Source organism: Pithys albifrons, chromosome 3, assembly GCF_047495875.1.
Source record: "Pithys albifrons albifrons isolate INPA30051 chromosome 3, PitAlb_v1, whole genome shotgun sequence".
In the NCBI taxonomy this organism is placed as follows: Eukaryota; Metazoa; Chordata; class Aves; order Passeriformes; family Thamnophilidae; genus Pithys; species Pithys albifrons.
The window spans coordinates 32,803-55,137 of NC_092460.1; the positions used below are offsets into that span (position 1 = coordinate 32,803).

General features: G+C 60.0%; 2 long non-coding RNA genes across 2 annotated transcripts; both read right to left on the minus strand.

The window, feature by feature from the left end:
- Positions 1-10,232: 10,232 nt before the first annotated feature.
- LOC139669218 (uncharacterized) lies at positions 10,233-11,826 on the minus strand. The gene is made up of 2 exons (XR_011697201.1): positions 11,741-11,826; positions 10,233-10,468 (listed from the first exon to the last, which is right to left on the minus strand). It is a non-coding gene; the product is annotated as an uncharacterized lncRNA (long non-coding RNA).
- Positions 11,827-16,165: 4,339 nt separating this feature from the next.
- On the minus strand, positions 16,166-18,909 carry LOC139669219 (uncharacterized). Its single transcript, XR_011697202.1, has 3 exons — positions 17,749-18,909; positions 16,378-16,540; positions 16,166-16,223 (listed from the first exon to the last, which is right to left on the minus strand). It is a non-coding gene; the product is annotated as an uncharacterized lncRNA (long non-coding RNA).
- Between the last annotated feature and the right edge of the window lie 3,426 nt (positions 18,910-22,335).

A 22,335-nucleotide genomic window follows, 5' to 3' on the forward strand; every position in this document is an offset into this window, starting at 1 on the left:
AGCACCGGGGGTCCCTAAGGGAGGTTCCCAAGGGACGACGCTTTGGGCACCCGGCTTCCCAAAGGGGGGTTCCCGAGGGCCCACATTTTTGGCACCGGGGCTCCCCAATAGGTGTTTTCGGGAGGGCGACATTTCGGGCACGCAGGTGGGGTCCCCGGGTGGGGCTCCCGAGGGGCGACATTTCGGGCACCGGGAGGTCCCCGGCGGGGGCTCCCGGGGGTGCTGCATTTCAGGCAACGGGGGCGGGGGTTCCCTGCGGGCACTCCCAGAGGGCGGCATCTTGGGCACCGTGTGGTGGGGTCCCCGGTGGGAACTCCGGGGGGCGACATGTCAGGCACCGGGGTGAGGGAGCCCCTGGGGTCCCCAAGGCGGAATTGCCGAGGGGCGACGCCACGGGCTCCGGAAGTCCCCAAGATGGGGCTGGCCGAGGGGCGGCGCCTCGAGTCCCCAAGGTGGGCCTGGCCGAGGGGCGGAGCCTCGGGCGCCAAGGGTCCCCAAGGCGGGGCTGGCCGAGGGGCGGAGCCTCGGGCGCCGGGGGTCCCTAAGGCGGCCCTGGCCGAGGGGCGGCGCCTCGGGCGCCTGGGGTCCCCGAAGCGGGGCTGGCCGATGGGCGGCGCCTCGGGCGCCGTGGGTTTACAAGGCGAGTCTGGCCGAGGGGCGGAGCCTCGGGCGCCATGGGTCCCCAAGTCGAAGCTGGCCGAGAGGCGGCGCCTCGGGCGCCGGCGGTATCTAAGGGGGGGTTGCCGAGGGGCGAGCTCTTGGGCGCCTCCGGTCCCCGAAGGTTGGTTGCCGTGGGGCGACGACTCGGGCGTCAAAGGTCCCCAATGTGCGCCAGCCATGGGGCAAAGCCTCGGGCGCCGGGGGTCCCCAAGGGGGGGGTTCCGAAGGGCGGAGCCTCGGGCGCCGTAGGTCCCTAAGGGGGGGTTACCGAGGGGAGGCGCCTCGGGCGCCAGGGGTCCCCGAAGGGGGGGTTGCCGAGGGACGACATTTCGGGCAGCGGGTTCCCCAAGAAGGATTCCCGAGGGACGACATTTTGGGCACTGGTGCACCCCAAGGGGGAGTTGCCGAGGGTCGACGCCTCGGGCGCCGGGGGTCCCCAAAAGGGGGTTACCGAGGGGCGAAGACTCGGGCGCCGGAGACCCCAAGGCGGGGCCTGCCGAGGGGCGGCGCCTTGGGTCCCGAAGGCGGGGCTGGCCGAGGGGCGGAGCATCGGGTCCCCAAGGCGGGCCTGGCCGAGGGGCGGAGCCTCGGGCGCCAAGGGTCCCCAAGGCGGGGCTGGCCGAGGGGCGGAGCCTCGGGCGCCGAAATTCCCTAGGGAAGGCCTGGCCGAGGGGCAACGCCTCGGGCACCGAGGGTCCCTAAGGCGGGGCTTGCCGAGGGGCGGCGCCCCAGGCGCCGAGGGTCTCCAAGGCGGGGCTGGCCGAGGGGCAACGTCTCGGGCGCCGGGGGTCCACAAGGCGGGGCTGGCCGAGGGGCGGAGCCTCGGGCGCCGAGGGTCCCCAGGGCGGGCCTGGTTGAAGGGCGGAGCCTCGGGTCCCCAAGGCAGGGTTGCCGAGGGGCGGAGCCTCGGACGCCGGGGGTCCCCAAGGCGGGGCTGGCCGAGGGGCGGAGCCTCGGGCCCCGGGGGTCCCCAAGGCGGGCCTAACCGAGGAGCGGAGCCTCGGGTCCCCAAGGCGGGGCTGGCCGAGGGGCGGAGCCTCGAATTCCGGGGGTCCCCAAGGCGGGGCTGGCCGAGGGGCGGATCCTCAGGCGCCGGGGGTTCCGAACGCGGGGCTGGCCGAGGGGCGGAGCCTCGGGCGCCGGGTGTCCCCAAGGCGGGGCTGGCCGAAGGGCAACGCCTCGGGCGCCGGGGGTTACCAAGGCGGGGCTTGCCGAGGGGCGGAGCCTCGAATGTCGGGGGTCCCCAAGGCGGGGCTAGCCGAGGGGCAACGCCTCGGGCGCTGGGGGTCCCCAAGGCGGGCCTGGCCGAGGGGCGGAGCCTCGGGTCTCCAAGGCGGGGCTGGCCGATGGGCGGCGCCTCGGGCGTCGGGAGTCCCCAAGACGGGGCTGCCGAGGGGCGGCGCCTCGGGCACTTTGGGTCCCCAAGGCGGGCCTGGCCGAAAGGCGGAGCCTCGGGCGTCGGGGATCCCCAAGGCGGGCCTGGTTGAAGGGCGGAGCCTCGGGCGCCGAGGGTCCCCAAGGCGGGGTTGCCGAGGGGCGGAGCCTCGGACGCCGGGGGTCCCCAAGGCGGGGCTGGCCGAGGGGCGGAGCCTCGGGCGCCGGGGGTCTCCAAGGCGGGCCTAACCGAGGGGCAGAGCCTCGGGTCCCCAAGGCGGGGCTGGCCGAGGGGCGGAGCCTGGGGCGCCGGGGGTCCCGAAAGCGGGGCTGGCCGAGGGGCGGAGCCTCGGGTGCCGGGGGTCCCCAAGGCGGGGCTGGCCGAGGGGCAACGCCTCGGGCGCCGGGGGTCCCCAAGGCGGGGCTGGTCGAGGGGCGGAGCCTCGAATGCCGGGGGTCCCCAAGGCGGGGCTGGCCGAGGGTCGGAGCCTCGGGCGCTGGGGGTCCCCAAGGCGGGGCTGGCCGAGGGGCAACGCCTCGGGCGCCTCGGGTCCCCAAGGCGGGCCTGGCCGAGGGTCGGATCCTCGGGCGCCGGGGATCCCCAAGGCGGGGCTGGCTTAGGGGCGGCGCATCGGGCGCCGGTGGTCTCCAAAGGGGGGTTGCCGAGGGGCGAGATTTTGGGCACCGGGGGTCCCCAAGGGGGGTTCCCGAGGGCCGACATTTTGGGCACCGGGGGTCCCCAAGGGCCGACATTTTTGGCGCCGGGGGTCGCCAAGGGGGGTTCCCGAGGAACGACATTTTGGGCGCCGGGGGTCCCCAAGGGGGGTTCCTGAGGGCCGACATTTTGGGCGCCGGGGGTCCCCAAGGGAGGTTCCCGAGGGTCGACATTTTGGGCACCGGGGGTCCCCAAGGGGGATCCAGGAAGGACGAAATTTTGGGCACCGGGGTTCCCCAAGGGGGATTCCCGAGGGGCAACATTTTTGGCACCGGGGTCCCCAAGGGAGGTTTCCGAGAGACGAACTTTTGGGCACCGGGGGTCCCCAAGTCGGGCTTCCGAGGGAGATTTTGAGCACCGGGGGTCCCTAAGGGAGGTTCCCAAGGGACGACGCTTTGGGCACCCGGCTCCCCAAAGGGGGGTTCCCGAGGGCCCACATTTTTGGCACCGGGGCTCCCCAATAGGTGTTTTCGGGAGGGCGACATTTCGGGCACGCAGGTGGGGTCCCCGGGTGGGGCTCCCGAGGGGCGACATTTCAAGCACCGGGCGCCAGGAGGTCCCCGGCGGGGGCTCCCGGGGGGGCTGCATTTCAGGCAACGGGGGCGGGGTTTCCCGGCGGGCGCTCCCAGAGAGCGGCATCTTGGGCAGCATGAGGTGGGGTCCCCGGTGGGAACTACGGGGGGCGACATGTCAGGCACCGGGGTGAGGGAGCCCCAGGGATCCCCAAGGCGGAATTGCCGAGGGGCGACGCCACGGGCGCCGGGGCTCCCCAAGACGGGGCTGGCCGAGGGGCGGCGCCTCGGGTCCCCAAGGTGGGCCTGGCCGAGGGGCGGAGCCTCGGGCGCCAAGGGTCCCCAAGGCGGGGCTGGCCGAGGGGCGGAGCCTCGGGCGCCGGGGGTCCCTAAGGCGGCCCTGGCCGAGGGGCGGCGCCTCGGGCGCCTGGGGTCCCCGAAGCGGGGCTGGCCGATGGGCGGCGCTTCGGGCGCCGTGGGTCTACAAGGCGGGCCTGGCCGAGGGGCGGAGCCTCGGGTGCCATGGGTCCCCAAGTCGAAGCTGGCCGAGAGGCGGCGCCTCAGGCGCCGGTGGTACCTAAGGGGGGGTTGCCGAGGGGCGAGCTCTTGGGCGCCTCCGGTCCCCGAAGGTTGGTTGCCGTGGGGCGACGACTCGGGCGTCAAAGGTCCCCAATGTGCGCCAGCCATGGGGCAAAGCCTCGGGCGCCGGGGGTCCCCAAGGGGGGAGTTCTGAGGGGCGGAGCCTCGGGCGCCGTAGGTCCCTAAGGGGGGTTGCCGAGGGGAGGCGCCTCGGGCGCCAGGGGTCCCCGAAGGGGGGGTTGCCGAGGGACGACATTTCGGGCAGCGGGTTCCCCAAGAAGGATTCCCGAGGGCCGACATTTTGGGCACTGGTGCACCCCAAGGGGGAGTTGCCGAGGGTCGACGCCTCGGGTTCCCAAGGTGGGGTTGCCGAGGGGCGCCGCCTTGGGTGCCGAAGGTCCCCAAGGGGGGGTTTCCAAGGGGCGACGCCTCGGATCTCGATGGGGTGTTTGCCGAAGGGCGACATATCGGGCTCTGGAGGCCCCCAACGAAGGGTTGCCGAGAGGTGATATTAAGGTCGCCTAGGGTCCCCAAGGCGGGGCTAGCCAAGGGGCGGCGCCGAGGGTGCCGAGGGTCTCCAAGGAGTGGGTACTGAGGGGCGACCCTTCGTGCCCCGAGGGTCGCCAAAGAGGGAGGGTGCCGAGAGGCGTCACCTCGGGAGCGGGGGTTCCCCAAGGGGGAGTTTCCGAGGGGCGACGTCTAGGGCGCCGGGGGTTCAAAAGGGGGGGTTGCCAAGGGAAGACGCCTCGGGCGCCGGGCTTCCCCAAATGGTGGTTGCCGAGGGCCGAGCCCTCGGGCGCCGGGGCTTTCCAAGGAGCGGTTGCCGAGGGGTGTCATTTCGGTCGTCATTGGAACCCAAGAGGGCGTTGCCAAGGGCCGTCACCTCGGGCGCCGGAATTCACTGGGTTGAGGTTGCCGAGAGGCGACACCTCGGGCGCCAGGGCTCCCAAATGGGGGGTGGCCGAGGGGCGACGCCTTGGGCGCCAGGGTTTCCCAAGTGGGGGCTGTCGAGGGGCGACACCTTTGGCGCCGGGGGTTTCTAAGGGGGGGCTTGCCGAGGGGCGACACTTTGGGTGCTGTAGGTCCCCAAAGGGGGGGTTCCTGAGGATCAACACCTGAGTCTCCGAGGGTCCCCAACGGGGGATTTTCGAGGGGCAACACCTCGAGCGCCAAGGCTCCCCAAGGAGGGATGCCGAGGGGCGACATTTCGGGTACCGGTGGTTCCCAAGGGGGGGGTGGCCAAAGGGCGACGTCTCGGGCGCCGGGGGTCCCGATATGGGGGTTGCCGAGGCGCGACACCTCAGGCTCCTCGGGTCTCCAAGGGCAGTTATCGAGGGAGTGACATTTTGGAACTGAGGCGGGTCCAAGGGACAACATTTTCTGCATCGAGGGTCCCCAAGGGGGGATGCCGAGGAAGGACATTTCAGTCGCCGGATCTCTCCAAGTCGGGGCTGCCGAAAGGCGACACCTCGGGCGCCGGGGCTCTCCAAGGGGGTATTGCCGAGATGCGACACCTCGGACTCCGGGGCTCCCCAAGGCAGGGTTGCCGAGAGGCAACACCTCGGGTGCTGGGGGTCCATAAACGAGGGGGTTGCCAAGGGGTGAGCCCTCGGGCGCCGGGGGTCCCCTAGGGGGGGTTTTTGAGGGGCAACACATCGGTCGCCGGGACTCCCCAAGGCGGGGTTGCCAAGGGGCGACGCCTCGGACACCGGGGGTTTCCAAGGGGGGTTTGCTATGAGCAACGCCTAGGGGGCCGGGGGTCCCCGAGGGAGGGTTGCCGAGCAGACACGCCTCGGGCGCCGAGAGTCCCCAAGGTGGGGTTGCCGAGGGGCGACGCCTCGGACGCCGGGGGTTCCCAAGGGGGAGCGGCCGAGTGGCGATGCCTCGGGCGCCGGGGGTCTCCAAAGGGTGGTTACCGAGGGGCGACACCTCGGGCACTGGGGGTCCCCAAATGGGGGGTTGCCAAGGGGCGACATTTCGGGCGCCGGAAGTCCTCGAAGGGGGGGGTTGCCGAGGGGCGAAACCTCGGGCGCCGGGGCTCCCCAAGGGGGTTCCCCAAGGGCCGACATTTCGGGCACCGGGGATCTCTGTGGGGGTCTCTGGGGTGTCTTTGGAGCATCTCTGGTGGTCTCTGGGGTTCTCTGGAGGTCTCTGTGGGATCTATGGGGGTCTCTGGTGGATCTATGAGGGGTTCCAGTGGGTCCCTGGAGTCCTCTGGGGGTCCCAAGGTGGGTTCCTGGGGGTCCCTGGGGGTCTCGGAGGGGTTTCTCGTGATCTCTGGAGGGGTCTCTGGAGGTCCCTGGGGGGCATCTTGTGATCTCTGGGCGGTCTATGGGGGTCCCTGGGGGGTCCCTGAGGGTCTCTGGGAGTCTGGGGGTGTCTGGGGGTCCCTGGAGGGGTCTGGGGGTCTTTTGGAGTCTCTGGGGGTCTCTGGGGGCATCTGAGGGTCCCTAGCGGGTGTCTGGGAGTCTCTGGGGATCCCTCAGGGGTCTCTGCGGGTCCCTGAGGGGTCTCTGGGAGTTTCTGGGGGGCCAGGGAGTCTCTAGGGATGTCTGGGGGTCTGTGAGGGTCCTTGGGCGGTCCCTGGTGATCTATGGAGGGTCTCTGGGGGTCCCTGGGGGGTCTCGGCGGGTGTCTGGGAGTCCCTGGAGGTCTCTGAGAATCTCTGGGGGGTCTCTCGTGGTCCTTGGGGGGTCTCTGGGGCTTTCTGGTGGTCTCTGGGGGGTCCGTGGGGGTCTCTGGGGGTCTCTTGGAGTCTCTGGGGTCTCTGGAGGTCCCTGAGGGAGTCTCTGGGGTGGCTGGGAGTCTCTGGGAGTCCCTGAGGCATCTCTGGGAGTTTCTGGGGGCCCCTGGGAGTCTCCGGGGGTGTCTGGGGGTCTGCGGGGGTCCTTGGGCGGTCCCTGGTGCTCTATGGGGAGTCTCTGGGGGTCCCTGGGGAGTCCCAGTGGGCTCTCTGGAGGTCCCTGGAGGGTCTCTGAGAGTCTCTGGGGGGGCCCTGGGGGTCCGTGGAGGCGTCTGGGAGTCCCTGGGGGGTGTCTGGAGGTCTAGGGGGGTCCCCGGGGTGTCTGGGGGTGTCTGGGGGTCTCTGACAGTCTCTGGGGGGTCTCTGGGGGAAACTGGGGGTTCTCTGGGAGATCTCTGTAGCGTCCTGGGGGTCCCTGGGTGTCCCTGGGAGTGTCTGGGAATCTCTGGGGTCTCTGGGGGTCCCTGTGGAGTCCCTGGGGGGGTCCTCTGGGGGTCTCTGGGGTCTCCAAGGAGGTTGGCCGAGGGAGGGCATTTCAGGCACCGGGGGTCCCTAAGGCGGGTGTCCGAGGGACGACATTTCGAGCACCGTGGGTCCCCAAGGGGGTTCCCCGAGGGACGACATTTCAGGCACCGGGGCTCCCCACGGGGTGGCTGCCGAGGGGCAAAACCTCAAGCACCGGGGGTCCCCAAATGGGGGGGTTGCCAAGGGGCGACATTTCGGGCGCCGGAAGTCCCCGAAGGGGGGGGTTGCCGAGGGGCGACACCTCGGGCGACGAGGCTCCCCAAGGGGGTTCCCCGAGGGAAGACATTTCGGGCACCGGGGGTCCCCAAGGGGGTTCCCCGAGGGACGACATTTCGGGCACCGGGGATCTCTGTGGGGGTCTCTGGGGTGTCTCCGGAGCATCTCTGGTGGTCTCTGGGGTTCTCTGCAGGTCTCTGTGGGATCTATGGGGGTCTCTGGTGGATCTATGAGGGGTTCCTGTGGGTTCCTGGGGTCCTCTGGGGGTCCCAAGGTGGGTCCCTGGGGGTCTCTGGAGGTCCCTGGGGGTCTCGGAGGGGTTTCTCGTGATCTCTGGAGGGGTCTCTGGAGGTCCCTGGGGGGCATCTCGTGATCTCTGGGTGGTCTATGGGGGTCCCTGGAGGGTCTCTGGGGGTTACTGGGGGTGTCTGGTGGGTCTCTGGGAGTCTCTGGGGGTGTCTGGGGTTTCTGGGGGGTCCCAGGAGATCACCAGGGGAGTTCTTTCGGGGTTACAAGGGGGAGGTCTCTGGGGATCTGTGGGGGTCCCTAGGGGATCCTTGGGGGTCCCTGTGGGGTCTCTCGGGGTGTCTGGGGGTCCCTGGAGGGGTCTGGGGGTCTCTGGGGATCTCTGGGGGTCTCTGGGGGCATCTGAGGGTTCCTGGCAGGTGTCTGGGAGTCTCTGGGGGTCTTTCAGGGGTCTCTGCGGGTCCCTGAGGGATCTCTGGGAGTTTCAGGGGGCCCCTGGGAGTCTCTGGGGGTGTCTGGGGGTCTGGGGGGGGTCTTTGGGCGGTCCCTGGTGATCTATGGGGAGTCTCTGGGCTACACAGGGACCCAGGAAGGTCCCTATACCAGTTTTGCCCTCCTCATTTGTGGCACTAGTGCCACCAGGAGCCCGTCAGTGATTACAGCTCTATACCCACAAGCTTTATTTCACTGCCACATCTTCTCTCAGCTCCAGCTCTTCTTCTTCTCGCAGTCAGGCAAAGCAGCTCCAGGTTCCCAGGGCAACATCTTCCTTTTTGCTCCGGCTCTAGCACCTTTTCCAACCCCCCCCCTCCCCCCCCCCAATCCCAGACCTGGATTTACTGCTCCAGTCCCACAAGTCCTAATACCCACCACCCAGTGCCTAAAATCCCTACCCCACACCAACCCTGGACCACATGCAGATGTTTTCTCACATCCACAGACACAATCCCAGCACCCCAGTGAATTGTACCTCAGCCCTCCCCTCCCAAAGTCATCTCCATAGTCCCTGTACCAGTTTTGCCCTACTCATCTGTGGCACTAGTACCACCAGGAGCCCGTCAGTGATTACAGCTCTATACCCACAAGCTTTATTTCACTGCCACATCTTCTCTCAGCTCCAGCTCTTCTCGCAGTCAGGCAAAGCAGCTCCAGGTTCCCAGGGCAACATCTTCCTTTTTGCTCCGGCTCTAGCACCTTTACTATCCCCCCCCCCCCAATCCCAGACCTGCATTTATTACTCCAGTCCCACAAGTCCTAATACCCACCACCCAGTGCCTAAAATCCCTACCCCACACCAACCCTGGACCAGAGGAGACGCTTTCTCACATCCACAGACACAATCCCAGCGCCCCAGTGAATTGTACCTCAGCCCTCCCCTCCCAAAGTCATCTCCATAGTCCCTATACCAGTTTTGCCCTCCTCATCTGTGGCACTAGTGCCACCAGGAGCCCCTCAGTGATTACAGCTCTATACCCACAAGCTTTATTTCACTGCCACATCTTCTCTCAGCTCCAGCTCTTCTTCTTCTCGCAGTCAGGCAAAGCAGCTCCAGGTTCCCAGGGCAACATCTTCCTTTTTGCTCCGGCTCTAGCACCTTTTCCAACCCCCCCCCTCCCCCCCCCAATCCCAGACCTGGATTTATTGCTCCAGTCCCACAAGTCCTAATACCCACCACCCAGTGCCTAAAATCCCTACCCCACACCAACCCTGGACCAGAGGAGACGCTTTCTCACATCCACAGACACAATCCCAGCACCCCAGTGAATTGTACCTCAGCCCTCCCCTCCCAAAGTCATCTCCATAGTCCCTGTACCAGTTTTGCCCTACTCATCTGTGGCACTAGTACCACCAGGAGCCCCTCAGTGATTACAGCTCTATACCCACAAGCTTTATTTCACTGCCACATCTTCTCTCAGCTCCAGCTCTTCTCAGTCAGGCAAAGCAGCTCCAGGTTCCCAGGGCAACATCTTCCTTTTTGCTCCGGCTCTAGCACCTTTACTATCCCCCCCCCCCCAATCCCAGACCTGCATTTATTACTCCAGTCCCACAAATCCTAATACCCACCACCCAGTGCCTAAAATCCCTACCCCACACCAACCCTGGACCAGAGGAGACGCTTTCTCACATCCACAGACACAATCCCAGCGCCCCAGTGAATTGTACCTCAGCCCTCCCCTCCCAAAGTCATCTCCATAGTCCCTATACCAGTTTTGCCCTCCTCATCTGTGGCACTAGTGCCACCAGGAGCCCCTCAGTGATTACAGCTCTATACCCACAAGCTTTATTTCACTGCCACATCTTCTCTCAGCTCCAGCTCTTCTTCTCAGTCAGGCAAAGCGGCTCCAGGTTCCCATGGCAAGATCTTCCTTTTTGCTCCAGCTGTGGCACCTTTTCTATTCCACCCCCCTCCTCCCAATCCCAGACCAGCACTTATTACTCTAGTCCCACAAGCCCTAATACCCACCACCCAGTGCCTAAAATCCCTACCCCACACCAACCCTGGACCAGATGCAGATGCTTTGCCACAGACACACTCCCAGCGCCCCAGTGAATTGTACCTCAGCCCTCCTGTCCCAAACTCATCTCCATAGTCCCTATACCAGTTTTGCTCTCCTCATCTGTGGCACTAGCGCCACGAGGAGCCCCTTAGTGATTACAGCTCTATACCCACAAGCTTTATTTCACTGCCACGTCTTCTCTCTCAGCTCCAGCTCTTCTTCTTCTCGCAGTCAGGCAAAGCGGCTCCAGGTTCCCATGGCAAGATCTTCCTTTTTGCTCCGGCTCTGGTTTCTCCTACCATCTTTACAGCTCCATCAGCTCTGCTGCCTCAGCTCCACTTCCTCAAGTTCTCACTGCCTCCGGATAAAAGCTGATTCTGACTCCCTCTGCAGCCCGGGACTGTTGACAAAAGCACAAGTCAGAGTTTATCATCACTTAACTATCTCTAGGCGCTGTCACACAGCTCCACACAACACCAGATAAATAACTAAAAAAGAAAAAAATCAAATAACATTTAAAGGTAAATTATAACAAAATGAAATGCCTTTATTGACATCATTTGTAATATTACTCTAAACACGAAATCCCCAGAATGACAGCATCCCATCTACCCTTCTCCTTTGGGGGAGCATCCCCGGGCATTGGCAGCTTCGACAAAGCAAGCCGCGCTGCTTCCCTGGGACACCACCTGCACTAGGCTCCTCTTCAGCACTCCCTGCATTGGCAGCCACACGGCCTCAGCCCGGCGTACCTTGCATTGGCAGGAGCTAGCAGCCCACCCCATCGCACTCTGAATTAGCAGCCACAGTGAACTCCGACCCAGCGCTCCCTGGAGGGCAGCCCGGCACCCGCGGGAGACTGGCCCCGCCTCCGGCCCGCCACCCTCGCGGCCCGCGCCGAGCCGCGCCGCGGCCCCGCCCCGCCGCCCTCGCGGCCCGCGCCGAGCCGCGCCGCGGCCCCGCCGCGCCGCCCTCGCGGCCCGCGCCGAGCCGCGCCGCGGCCCCGCCGCGCCGCCCTCGCGGCCCGCGCCGAGCCGCGCCGCGGCCCCGCCCCGCCGCCCTCGCGGCCCGCGCCGAGCCGCGCCGCGGCCCCGCCGCGCCGCCCTCGCGGCCCGAGCCGAGCCGCGCCGCGGCCCCGCCCCGCCGCCCTCGCGGCCCGCGCCGAGCCGCGCCGCGGCCCCGCCCCGCCGCCCTCGCGGCCCGCGCCGAGCCGCGCCGCGGCCCCGCCGCGCCGCCCTCGCGGCCCGCGCCGAGCCGCGCCGCGGCCCCGCCCCGCCGCCCTCGCGGCCCGCGCCGAGCCGCGCCGCGGCCCCGCCGCGCCGCCCTCGCGGCCCGCGCCGCGGCCCGCGCCGAGCCGCCCTCGCGGCCCGCGCCGAGCCGCGCCGCGGCCCCGCCCCGCCGCCCTCGCGGCCCGCGCCGAGCCGCGCCGCGGCCCCGCCGCGCCGCCATCGCGGCCCGCGCCGAGCCGCGCCGCGGCCCCGCCCCGCCGCCCTCGCGGCCCGCGCCGAGCCGCGCCGCGGCTCCGCCCGCCCACCCCACGCCCGGCACCCGCAGGAGATGCGCTCCGCTCCACTGCCGCCGCCTTCCCGCACCCCGCACCCCCCCCCCCCCCCCAAGCTCTTGCGGCGGACCCACTCCGGCTCCCCTCCCCCGGACCGCGGCGCTCCCTCACCAACGCTCAGCGTAGATCCACCGCCGTTTGCCGCCTCTGCGCCGAACTGCGGCAAATACGTGCCCTCGCACGCTTTTATACCCGCGGAGGCCACGCCCACGCCTGCGTGCCCCAGCCCAACCAATCCCGGCCCGCCCGTCCCTGCCCTGACTCTCTTTCCCCAAGCGCGCTGGTTCTTCCAACCCCGCGGCTGCCGCCGCCGCCTTTCCGGGGGCGATCTCCTCTGCTCCCCGCCCTTCCCGCGTTCTCCCGGGACAATTCCCACCGGGAGATAACCTGGTGAGCTTCCACTCGCCCTTCGCTGGCCCCAACAGCCTCTGCCGAGCCTGCGGCAGCGAAGCCGCGGCTGCAGGAGCTGCGCCTGAGGAGAGTAGCAGGGCGGGGCCAGGCTGAGGGGCCGGGCCGCGATGCACTGGGCAGAGCTTGCCGAGATCGTACCGGATTGAAAAGGCGGGCTATCATTGGACGGAGCGGAGAAAGGCGGTCCGTGATTGGTGGGCCCGGCGCGGCCACGAGCAGCGATTGGCGGACCTTGGAGCTTCAGGCTTCCTTCCTTGGTTTCTCTTGGACTCCTGTTGTGTGTCACTGGGTCCCTGGGGATGTGGGGGTTTCTGTAGGACGCTGGAAGATCCTGGCGGTCCCCGGGATGCGCTGGGGGTCCCCAGGTCTCCGAGGCTGGCATTCCTGATGTGTAATTTATGTACATATGTAAAGTTTCTTGAACTTTAAAGCCTTGATCTTTGTTTAAATGGAAATTGTGTACTTATAGGCAGCATCTTAAAAATAAAAATCATTCACTTCTGTTATGGGTTCAAGATTTGGGTTGGAGGATTTTGCTGCTGGGTTCTTTTCTGAGGTTTTTTGGTTGGTTTTCTGGTGGCGTGCCTTAGGTTACTGTGGCTAAAAATGTGAAGAAGAATGAAGGTGAAAAACTCTTGAAGCATTTATATTGTAGTAAATAGTCAAAGGTTGCACTCTCCACTAAATACCATGTAAGAATATTGTTTTCAAAAAGCATAGAAATTAAAGGTAAATAAAAAAGAAAACACTGGAGAAAATCTGTTGATTTATTCATCTATACAATAGTCACTTGATCTTGGGTCCGAGGCATGGGGCAGCTATAGCAGCCTTGGGTTAAGAGCTATTTTCACATGTGCCCTACTTTTTTTAGGTTAGTTGTGGGCATTTGCATAATGAATGCCATTTATGTTTCTGGAGTGGTCTAAGTAGGATTGTGGAGTCCGCCAATAGGATCTTTGTTTGTGGAGCCAGCCAATAGGAGCTTTGTGGAGCCCACAAATAGGATGTTTGTGGAGCCCGCCAATAGGATGCCGTTCTTCGGGCGGGGAGGCGGGGCTAGCCCCGGGCGGGAGCTGCGTAACAATGACAGGCGCGCCCGCCAATGGGATGCCGTTCTGCCGGCGGGGAGGCGGAGATAGCTGAGGGCTGGACCCGACGAGACTGACAGGCGGGGCCCCCAATAGAATACCGTTCCTCCAGCGGAGAGGTGGGGCTAGCTGCGGGCGGGAGTCGGCGAAGACTGACAGGCGTTCTCGCCAATGAGATGTCATGTCGCCGGCGGGGAGGCGGGGCTACCCGCGGGGGGGAGCCGCCTGAAGACTGACAGGCACGCCCTCCAATGGGTTGCCGCGACCCTGGTGGGGAGGGGAGCTAGCCACGGGCGAGACGACGCTAATGGGGGGCCGTACTCCCGACTTGCAGGCCGTTCCAGCGTCGTTGCTATTAATCGGCAAGCGCTGTGGCTTCCGCGGCAGCCAATGTGGACCCGCCGGGCGCTGCCGGCACCTCCGCGCCCTCCCTCCCGTCTCCGCGCTCGCCGGTCCCGCTCGACCCGCGACGGGGCCTGCACCGCCTCCCGCCTCCCCTCCTTGCCCGCTCCCGGCACGACCCCCGCCCCTCCGCCCCTCCGCCCCTCCGCCCCCCCGCCACAGGCGGGCTGAGCGGCCCCGCAGCCTCCGTGGCGCGGCCCTGGCCCGATGCCCCGGGTAGCGAGGGGGGCTGGAGGCGGCGGGCCCTGCAAAGGACACCCCCAGGGCAGCTTCACATTCCAAGTTGCTCTGGTCTCCCCCAGCTCTCCATTTCTTCTCTGCAGAGCACAGCTGGACTCTGCCGGCCCCGGAGACCTGGGGACACCCGGCACCTCCCGGGGACCGCCACGGTTCTCCCAGGGACTTAAAACGACACCCCAAGACTTCCAGGTACCTCCAGGGTCCAACAGGAACCCACAAGAACCCCCAACACCCCTAGGAGGCCCCCAGAGTCTCCCACCATGCCCCGGAACCCCGGAACGCCGCAAAACAGCTCCAGGGATCTACAGGGAATTCTTTTTTTCATGGATTTGGATTGCACAGCCTCCTGTATTTTTTGTTTTACAAAGCCTGCAAAATAAAACGAGGCGCCTCAAAACCTTCTGGGTTCCACCGAGGCTTCCCACACTCATCTATTTTTCGTGTCGTTTTCCTCATTTTTTTAATTTATTTGATTCTTTTGACTCCATTATCATTACCATTACAGGCCGTGCAGGGCGGCGCCGTCTGCCGCGCCCGCTGGCCACGCCCCCGCCCCGCTGGCCGAGCGGTCAAGGCGCCCGCCTGGAGCGCAGATGCCTCTGTCCAAACTCCGGTTCGAATCCCGGCCTCGGCCGCTCCCTCGGCCTCGCCGGCGCCGCCTGGCGGACACGGCCGAGAATTGCATTGCAGTCCGGCACTCTCCCAGTCGGGGATCGTCTCTTTCTCTAGAGCAGCGCTTTCCCCTCCGCACCACCCAGCAGCGACCTCTGCGCCTGGCAGAGGCCTGAGGCATCCCACTCTAGGCTCTGGGCTTCCTTTCCTTTCTTCCACTGCAACCGTCGTGCCAAGCAAGGGTTAAAATCACACGCTGTAAGGGGAAACGCAATTACTGAAACAGAAATAAATGCCAACTACACACCACCTCACTGCCTAAAGGTCCCTCCCATCCCAACCCAGCCCACTCTGGGATTCCAGCACGATTCCACACTCTCTCCCTGCATTTATTTTGCACCATTTCCTCTCAAATTCAAATTCTCAAATTTAGGTGCTTTTTAAAGCAGTAATTTAAAAGTCATTGCAGGAATAAAAAGGGACTATAAAACATCCAAAAATCATTCCTACAGCCGTCAAATCATTATTAATTGGAAGACACTTCCCTCCTCTCTGTCCTTATTTGCTGGAAAACCTTACAATGCCAATTGCCTCTTTTTAGGGTGGTTTTCTTCCACAGCTCCTTTCTCCCAGGTCAAACCTCCTGAGATATTCAGGCCTTATTTGGAGGTAAATTTTTTCCAGGGGGATTTTCCCACTTTTGAGCAGACCAGAGAAGATTTTCCAAGGTCCCCAAGACATTTCTGCACGTCACCTGTTACTGATTACAGAGCACAGGATAAGGCAAGAACAAATTTGGCAGCACTTACCACCTGGAATTTTCTTTCTCAACAAATTGCTGCTGTTCCTCCTGGCTCTGGAGGTTCCTGCACGAGCCCTTGTCCCAGCCCTGCCACACACACACAAGAAGCAACAGGCACACAGGCGCTGCTTTCACAATTCCTGACCCAAACCCTTGCCTTTCCTGCCCAAAGCTGAGGGAAATCTGACAGAGTATTAACAAATCAGCTTTGCTGACAGCAGTCAGCGCTCCACTCCTTCGGACGTTGCAAAACTTTGTAGGGAACAGACCCAAATTCTAAAGCGCAGTCTCACTCTCTAACAGATTTTGTTAGAGAGAGAGTGAGCCGTGACTCATAGAACAGGAAAAAAAGACTGCACAAGGAATAACAGAAGGTTTCTCAGAAGAACTCAAGTTCCTCTTTCCCTCATGCTGGGACTGCACCATCCAACTCTGGCATTTAAAAGACAATAGGAGTTGTTATTAATACTTTAACTTCTGCAACGTGGTTATTTCCCAGAGAACTGGGCCAGCACTGAGCTGCTTCCATGTGCCTGCAGCACTTTGGGGAGTAGCAAGATGATGTCCCACTTGTGCTTGGAAAAATTCAAGAGAAGGAAAAGTCAGTTCCCTTTTCCCTCGCTGACCCATAACCAAACCAGTCATGTAGGACAACACAGACTATTCACAGAAGGCATAATTCAACAGGGATAAAAATGGGAACCAAGGCCCCCAGAATGGGAAAGTAAAATCATGCTGCTTTTCTAACAGGAGCACAAAAAACTCATTCAAGCCTGAGAGGAAATTACAAACCACAAGAAAAAGAACCAAAAGAAACGCTCTGCCTTGATACAACTCTCTGATCGTTCCAAAGGAAATTCTCCACAGATCATAAGCAATTACCAATCATTTCGCCTCTGTAAATAAACAAGGACTTGGGTTTCTGTTCAGGTGCTGGACGTGTGCATTGAAGGTTCAGGAGTCTCGTGGGGTTGTTTAGGACTGATCCTGGCAGGCCCGGACCAAATCCAACCGTCCTTATCACTGCTCCGTGCTGAATCTGGGGGGAATATTGATACAGTTTAGAAATACTCCCCTTCCCTGCTACTCAGTCCTTCTTTACACATTCATGGAGCAAATTTACTCCATCCTTTCTTCCCAACAACAGCTCTCCAGCCCCAGTCCCAGCTCTCACAGGCACAAACTAAACCCACCTGAGGCAACGGTTCTATCAGCACCTGGAATTCCGAGCTCCCCGGGCCCTGCGCTGCTCATCCAAACACTCACAGCTCCGCCCACAGGCTCTATGTTCCCAGAGGGAAAAACGACTGGACGGGACACACCTCGGACATCACAGTTCCTCTCATTCCTGGTGCCCTGCAAAGTCACAGGAAGTACAGTCCCTCTCAGACCCTTCACCCCTGAACACGAGGACACCTGCACTTTACACTGGATCCCAGGGACCTGCACAAGTGTGTTCAAGTGAGCACAAGTCGATGGCTCCCTCTGACACATCCAGCCCTCCCTTCCCTCTGAGAAGTCCCAAAGACTCCCACTCCACCCCTGCGTCTCTGCCCTGTGCAGAACCCGCACCGAGCTCAGCTCTCCCCTGGCCCTAGGACATTTCTGCACGTCACCTGTTACTGATTACAGAGCACAGGATAAGGCAAGAACAAATTTGGCAGCACTTAACACCTGGAGTTTTCTTTCTCCACAAATTGCTGCTGTTCCTCCTGGCTCTGGAGGTTCCTGCACGAGCCCTTGTCCCAGCCCTGCCACACACACACAAGAAGCAACAGGCACACAGGCGCTGCTTTCACAATTCCTGACCCAAACCCTTGCCTTTCCTGCCCAAAGCTGAGGGAAATCTGACAGAGTATTAACAAATCAGCTTTGCTGACAGCAGTCAGCGCTCCACTCCTTTGGACGTTGCAAAACTTTGTAGGGAACAGACCCAAATTCTAAAGCGCAGTCTCACTCTCTAACAGATTTTGTTAGAGAGAGAGTGAGCCGTGACTCATAGAACAGGAAAAAAAGACTGCACAAGGAATAACAGAAGGTTTCTCACAAAGAACTCAAGTTCTTCTTTCCCTCATCATGCCGGGACTGCAGGACCCAGCATTTAAAAGACCCTAGCATTTAAAAGACAATACAATTGTTACTGATTCTTAAACCTCTGCAACGTGGTTATTTCCCAGAGAACTGAACCAGCACTAAGCTACTCCCACATCCCTGCAGTGCTTTGGGGAGTAGCAAGATGATGTCCCACTTGTGCTTGGAAAAATTCAAGAGAAGGAAAAGTCAGTTCCCTTCTCTCTCTCTGATCCATAAACAAAGCAGTCCTGTAGGACAATGCAGGCTATTCACAGGAGGCCTGATTTAACAGGGATAACAATGGAAACAAACAAAGCCCCCCAAAACAGGAAGGTAAAATCATGCTGCTTTTCTAACAGGAGCACAAAAAACTCATTCAAGCCTGAAAGGAAATTACAAACCACAAGAAAAAGAACCAAAAGAAACGCTCTGCCTTGATACAACTCTCTGATCGTTCCAAAGGAAATTCTCCACAGATCATAAGCAATTACCAATCATTTCGCCTCTGTAAATAAATAAGGACTTGGGTTTCTGTTCAGGTGCTGGATGTGTCCATTGAGGGTTCAGGGGTACCGTGGGGTAGTTTAGGGCTGATCCTGCTGAGAGAATGCAGTCTGATAGCCTGGAGTATCCTCTCTGTCAGTGAAGTGCTCCTTGTCAGGGGTTGTGTCATGCCATCCTCAGGCAGCTCAAACAAGCCAAGGAGGGAGGGCCTGCAGCAAAGGAATCCTGGGGGGAGAGGGGAGAGGAACAGTGAACAGGTGAGGACAGCCTGTGCTTCACAAGAACGCTCAGATTACCTGGAACCCCTTTGCAGAGACTTGCTTAACTCCTGGCACTGTCCCTGTCCCAGGGAAGCTGCACTAGTGTCCTGGGTTGAGCTGGCAAAACGCCAACTGTCCAGGACAGAGTGAAGAGGGTTCCTCCTCCCCCCAGCCAGCCAAGGGAAAAAAAGAAGAGAGAGAGAAAAGAAAAAACCTCAAAAGCAGGTTTATGCTGGAACTAACTACATGTATTTACACAGAAAAGAGAAAATTAAGAGGAAACTACAATATAACACACACTTACACAAGTTATGTATAACAAGAAATAATTTCCCACTTCCCAGTAAACACAAATTCTACCATTTCAACTACAAATCATTCTAGAGAAGTCAATTCTTCAGAGACAGACTTAAGCAGAGAGAAAAGCTAAGAACAAACATTTTACTTCCCTAAGATAACATGATGGTAAGCTGGTACTCCGGGCTTGGGCCTCCCCATCCCTCCTGGGACAGCAGAGTGTCTTGCTGGGACCACAGCTGTGAAGCAACTGCCTAAGCCACTCCCACACACCAGCTCTTACCCCTTTTGAGATGATGCAATATGGTATGGAATACAATATTATTGGCCAGAAGAAGTCAGCTGTTAGCTAGCTCAGTCCAGCTCAAGTCAGCTGACAATTCCCAGGCCTAGCTGAACTTTTAAAAACTAAATTTAGGCCCATCTGGCCAAACCCATAACAACTAGGACTGTGGGTCTGGGTCCTCTCCAGGCACAATGCAGCTACTGATAATAACAGCATCAGCAATGCACTCATTTTTTTATCAGCTCAAATTGCCATGATAGAAACCCAAGAAAAGCAATCCTTTTCCAGATTGTAACTCCAGAGGGCTCAGGGACACTCAGCATGCACAGACAGAGCAGCACAGACACAGCAGAGGGCTCAGGGACACTCAGGAGGCACAGAACCTGCAGCACAGACACAGCTGAGGGCTCAGGGACACTCAGCATCCACAGAACCTGCAGCACAGACACAGCAGAGGGCTCAAGGACACTCAGCATGCACAGAACCTGCAGCACAGACACAGCAGAGGGCTCAAGGACACTCAGCATGCACAGAACCTGCAGCACAGACACAGCAGAGGGCTCAGGGACACTCAGCAGGCACAGACAGAGCAGCACAGACACAGCTGAGGGCTCAGGGACACTCAGCAGGCACAGAACCTCCAGCACAGACACAGCAGAGGGCTCAGGGACACTCAGCATCCACAGAACCTGCAGCACAGACACAGCAGAGGGCTCAGGGACACTCAGCATCCACAGAACCTGCAGCACAGACACAGCAGAGGGCTCAGGGACACTCAGCATGCACAGAACCTGCAGCACAGACACAGCAGAGGGCTCAGGGACACTCAGCATGCACAGAACCTGCAGCACAGACACAGCAGAGGGCTCAGGGACACTCAGCAGGCACAGACAGAGCAGCACAGACACAGCAGAGGGCTCAGGGACACTCAGCCACTGCCATGGCTCTTCATGCACAGGGCACAAGCTCAGACACTCTGAGAGCAGCAGTTATGGAGGGTGAAACAGCTCATCTCTCAGACAATCTTTACTTACCCAAATCTTGAACAAAACAAACACTATCTGGGGTAAGAGTTAGCTGTGCACTCAAAATGTCTAATTTTATATGAGCTGCCTGAATCTCCCACGTCCATGCAACTGAACAGGAGACAACCATTAGTTATAGGCCATCAAGGGGATAAATCTTCATCTTTTAAATAGCATATATTTGAGCTGATTGCTAAACTAAGTGCTGTGAAAAATAAGGCCTTTCTGAGGTTACCAGGAAAACCTTACAAAAGCCAAGTTCCAATGAACAAGAAGACACAGCAAGATCTTGCCTTCTGCCTACAACACACTTCATTTTGCTGATTAACAAACCTTAGCAAGAGACCATTCTCACAGAGGCATTTCTTCTCTGCTGAATGCAGCCCAGGGATGCAGAGCCCAAGCCACCTACCCTGCCTGGGCACGCTGTGAACCAGCTGGATCCTGGGATTGTTCACCATTTGCCCCACAGGATCATGTTCTTCCTTCCCAGCAAAGGCCAGCTGGGAGAATGCAGTCTGATAGCCTGGAGTATCCTCTGTGTCAATGAAGTGCTCCTTGTCAGGGGTCGTGTCATCCTCAGGCAGCTCAAACAAGCCAAGGAGGGAGGGCCTGCAGCAAAGGAATCCTGGGGGGAGAGGGGAGGGGAACAGTGAACAGGTGAGGACAGCCTGTGCTTCACAAGAACGCTCAGATTACCTGGAACCCCTTTGCAGGGACTTGCTTAACTCCTGGCACCGTCCCTGTCCCAGGGAAGCTGCACTAGGACTGTGGGTCTGGGTCCTTTCCAGGCACAATGCAGCTGCTCATATTAACAGCATCAGCAATGCCCTCATTTTTTAGCAGCTCAAATTGCTGTGATACAAACCCAAGAATAGCAATTCTTTTCCAGATTACAGCTTTTCTCTAAGTACATTCAAAAAGAGTTCTAGTCCTGGATCCGGTTACTGTCATTCAATTTGGGCTACCTGAGCCCCCAGACTGCTGGACTGCCTTTCAGTCTCCAGAGCTTTCCCCCAGATTCCACTTTCAGGCTAAGACACTACAGCCTGTCAGGTTGTGAGTATTCTCAGGCCTCCTGACTATGACAGTTACAAGTCAAAAGTGGGCCCAGCTTTCCAGAAGGAATGCAAGCTGACAGCAGCCTAATTCCCTTCAGTGGAGCTCTACTCAGCCAAATCCAGGCTCAAACACAGCTCAAACCAGCTCTGCCATTTGCTTTGAAAACACACTTCCCTTTGTGCAGTGAAGGATGAAAAGGTATGAAAAGCCTCAAGCTGAGTCTCACCACAACAAGTGGGCCTGAAGAAATGCCAAAGGAGTTTATTGGAGGGATCTATTCTGGTGAAAGCTCCTACTTTCCAGACCTCCAACAGCATCACCAGCAGACCCTGAAGAAGTGTGGCACCTACCACAGCTTGGGGTACTCAGTGTCCATCACGGGAGGACATTCTGTTAATGTCTTGGTGATGCCAACAGCACGGATCTGCTTTTCAACTTGTCCCAGACTCTTTCTGGATTTCAGGAATCATCATTTTCTCCAAGCCCGTTTCAAACATCCTAGTATGACAGTTAGAGAAAAAGTATCAGAACGATTTATCACCCTATGGTGACCAAAGAAAAGCAGAAACCACACAAAGCACGAGGAAACAGAGAACACAAGACAATTTGTTTCTTAACAATTGCTGCCCTCTTACATAGATGTTTGCACATACAAACTTTTTACAAAGGATAAAAACCAGAGACAGCAATCCTTCCCTTTTATGACCCGCTCAGGAGATCAGTAACTTGAACTATCAGTGAGGAACTGTGGGCAGAAAATCAGAAATGAACCACAAAAGGAGAGGCACCCGGGCAGTCAGATTAGCGCCAAACCTCCTTTGCCATTTCAGCCAGAGAGACAACTCTTTCCTGCTTCAAAGGCAAAAACTGCACAGCAGCCTGAAATACAACCCAAGCCAAAAGAACACACTCCCTTTGGCTGTATGCTGCCAAGTATTTCCTGCAGAGCTCATGCCCCATTTCCTGTGCCATACTAGTTAATGAAGAGGAGAAAGCAACGAGAAAAAGGATGAAGTAAAACTCCAGATGAAAACAAGAGAATTGCTTTAGAGTCAGCAGCAAAATGCATTCTAAGAAGGAGACAGAAAGGGCAGCCTTCATAAATGTTCCCTTTTACTGAAGGGCATTAACTTGCTGCTTCAAAGTTTGCCTAAAAACTGCTCATCTTCTCGGGCACCACAACACTGAAATGTGGAACGCTGGAAGCACCACTTCCATTTGGTTGGTGGAACACCATTGGAAGAACCCTGTAATTCTTGCTCCTCTACAGGAGGCATCAAGCAGATTTTAAAGGATTAATAACAGACCTTGTGTGATCTGTGTAGAGATAACATCACGAATTTCATCAGCATGGCCATCTGCCTGGGGATGATTTCAACAATGTGTCACAGCTTTGACAGAGGAACGTAAACCCTTCCTCAGAACTTTATTCCCATGAAGGCCAAAATGACACAAAAGCATGGAATGTTTCCCAGCATGAACACAAACTGCAGAGAGCAGTGGTCAGAATGGCTCTGCTGTGTGGCAGGGCAAGTGTGTTGCTATTAGCTGGAGATTAAATGGAGACACTTTCAGACAAGTAACGACATCACACACACCAGGAAAGGAGGAGAACTACACAAGTCCTTTAGTTCCATTCCCTCA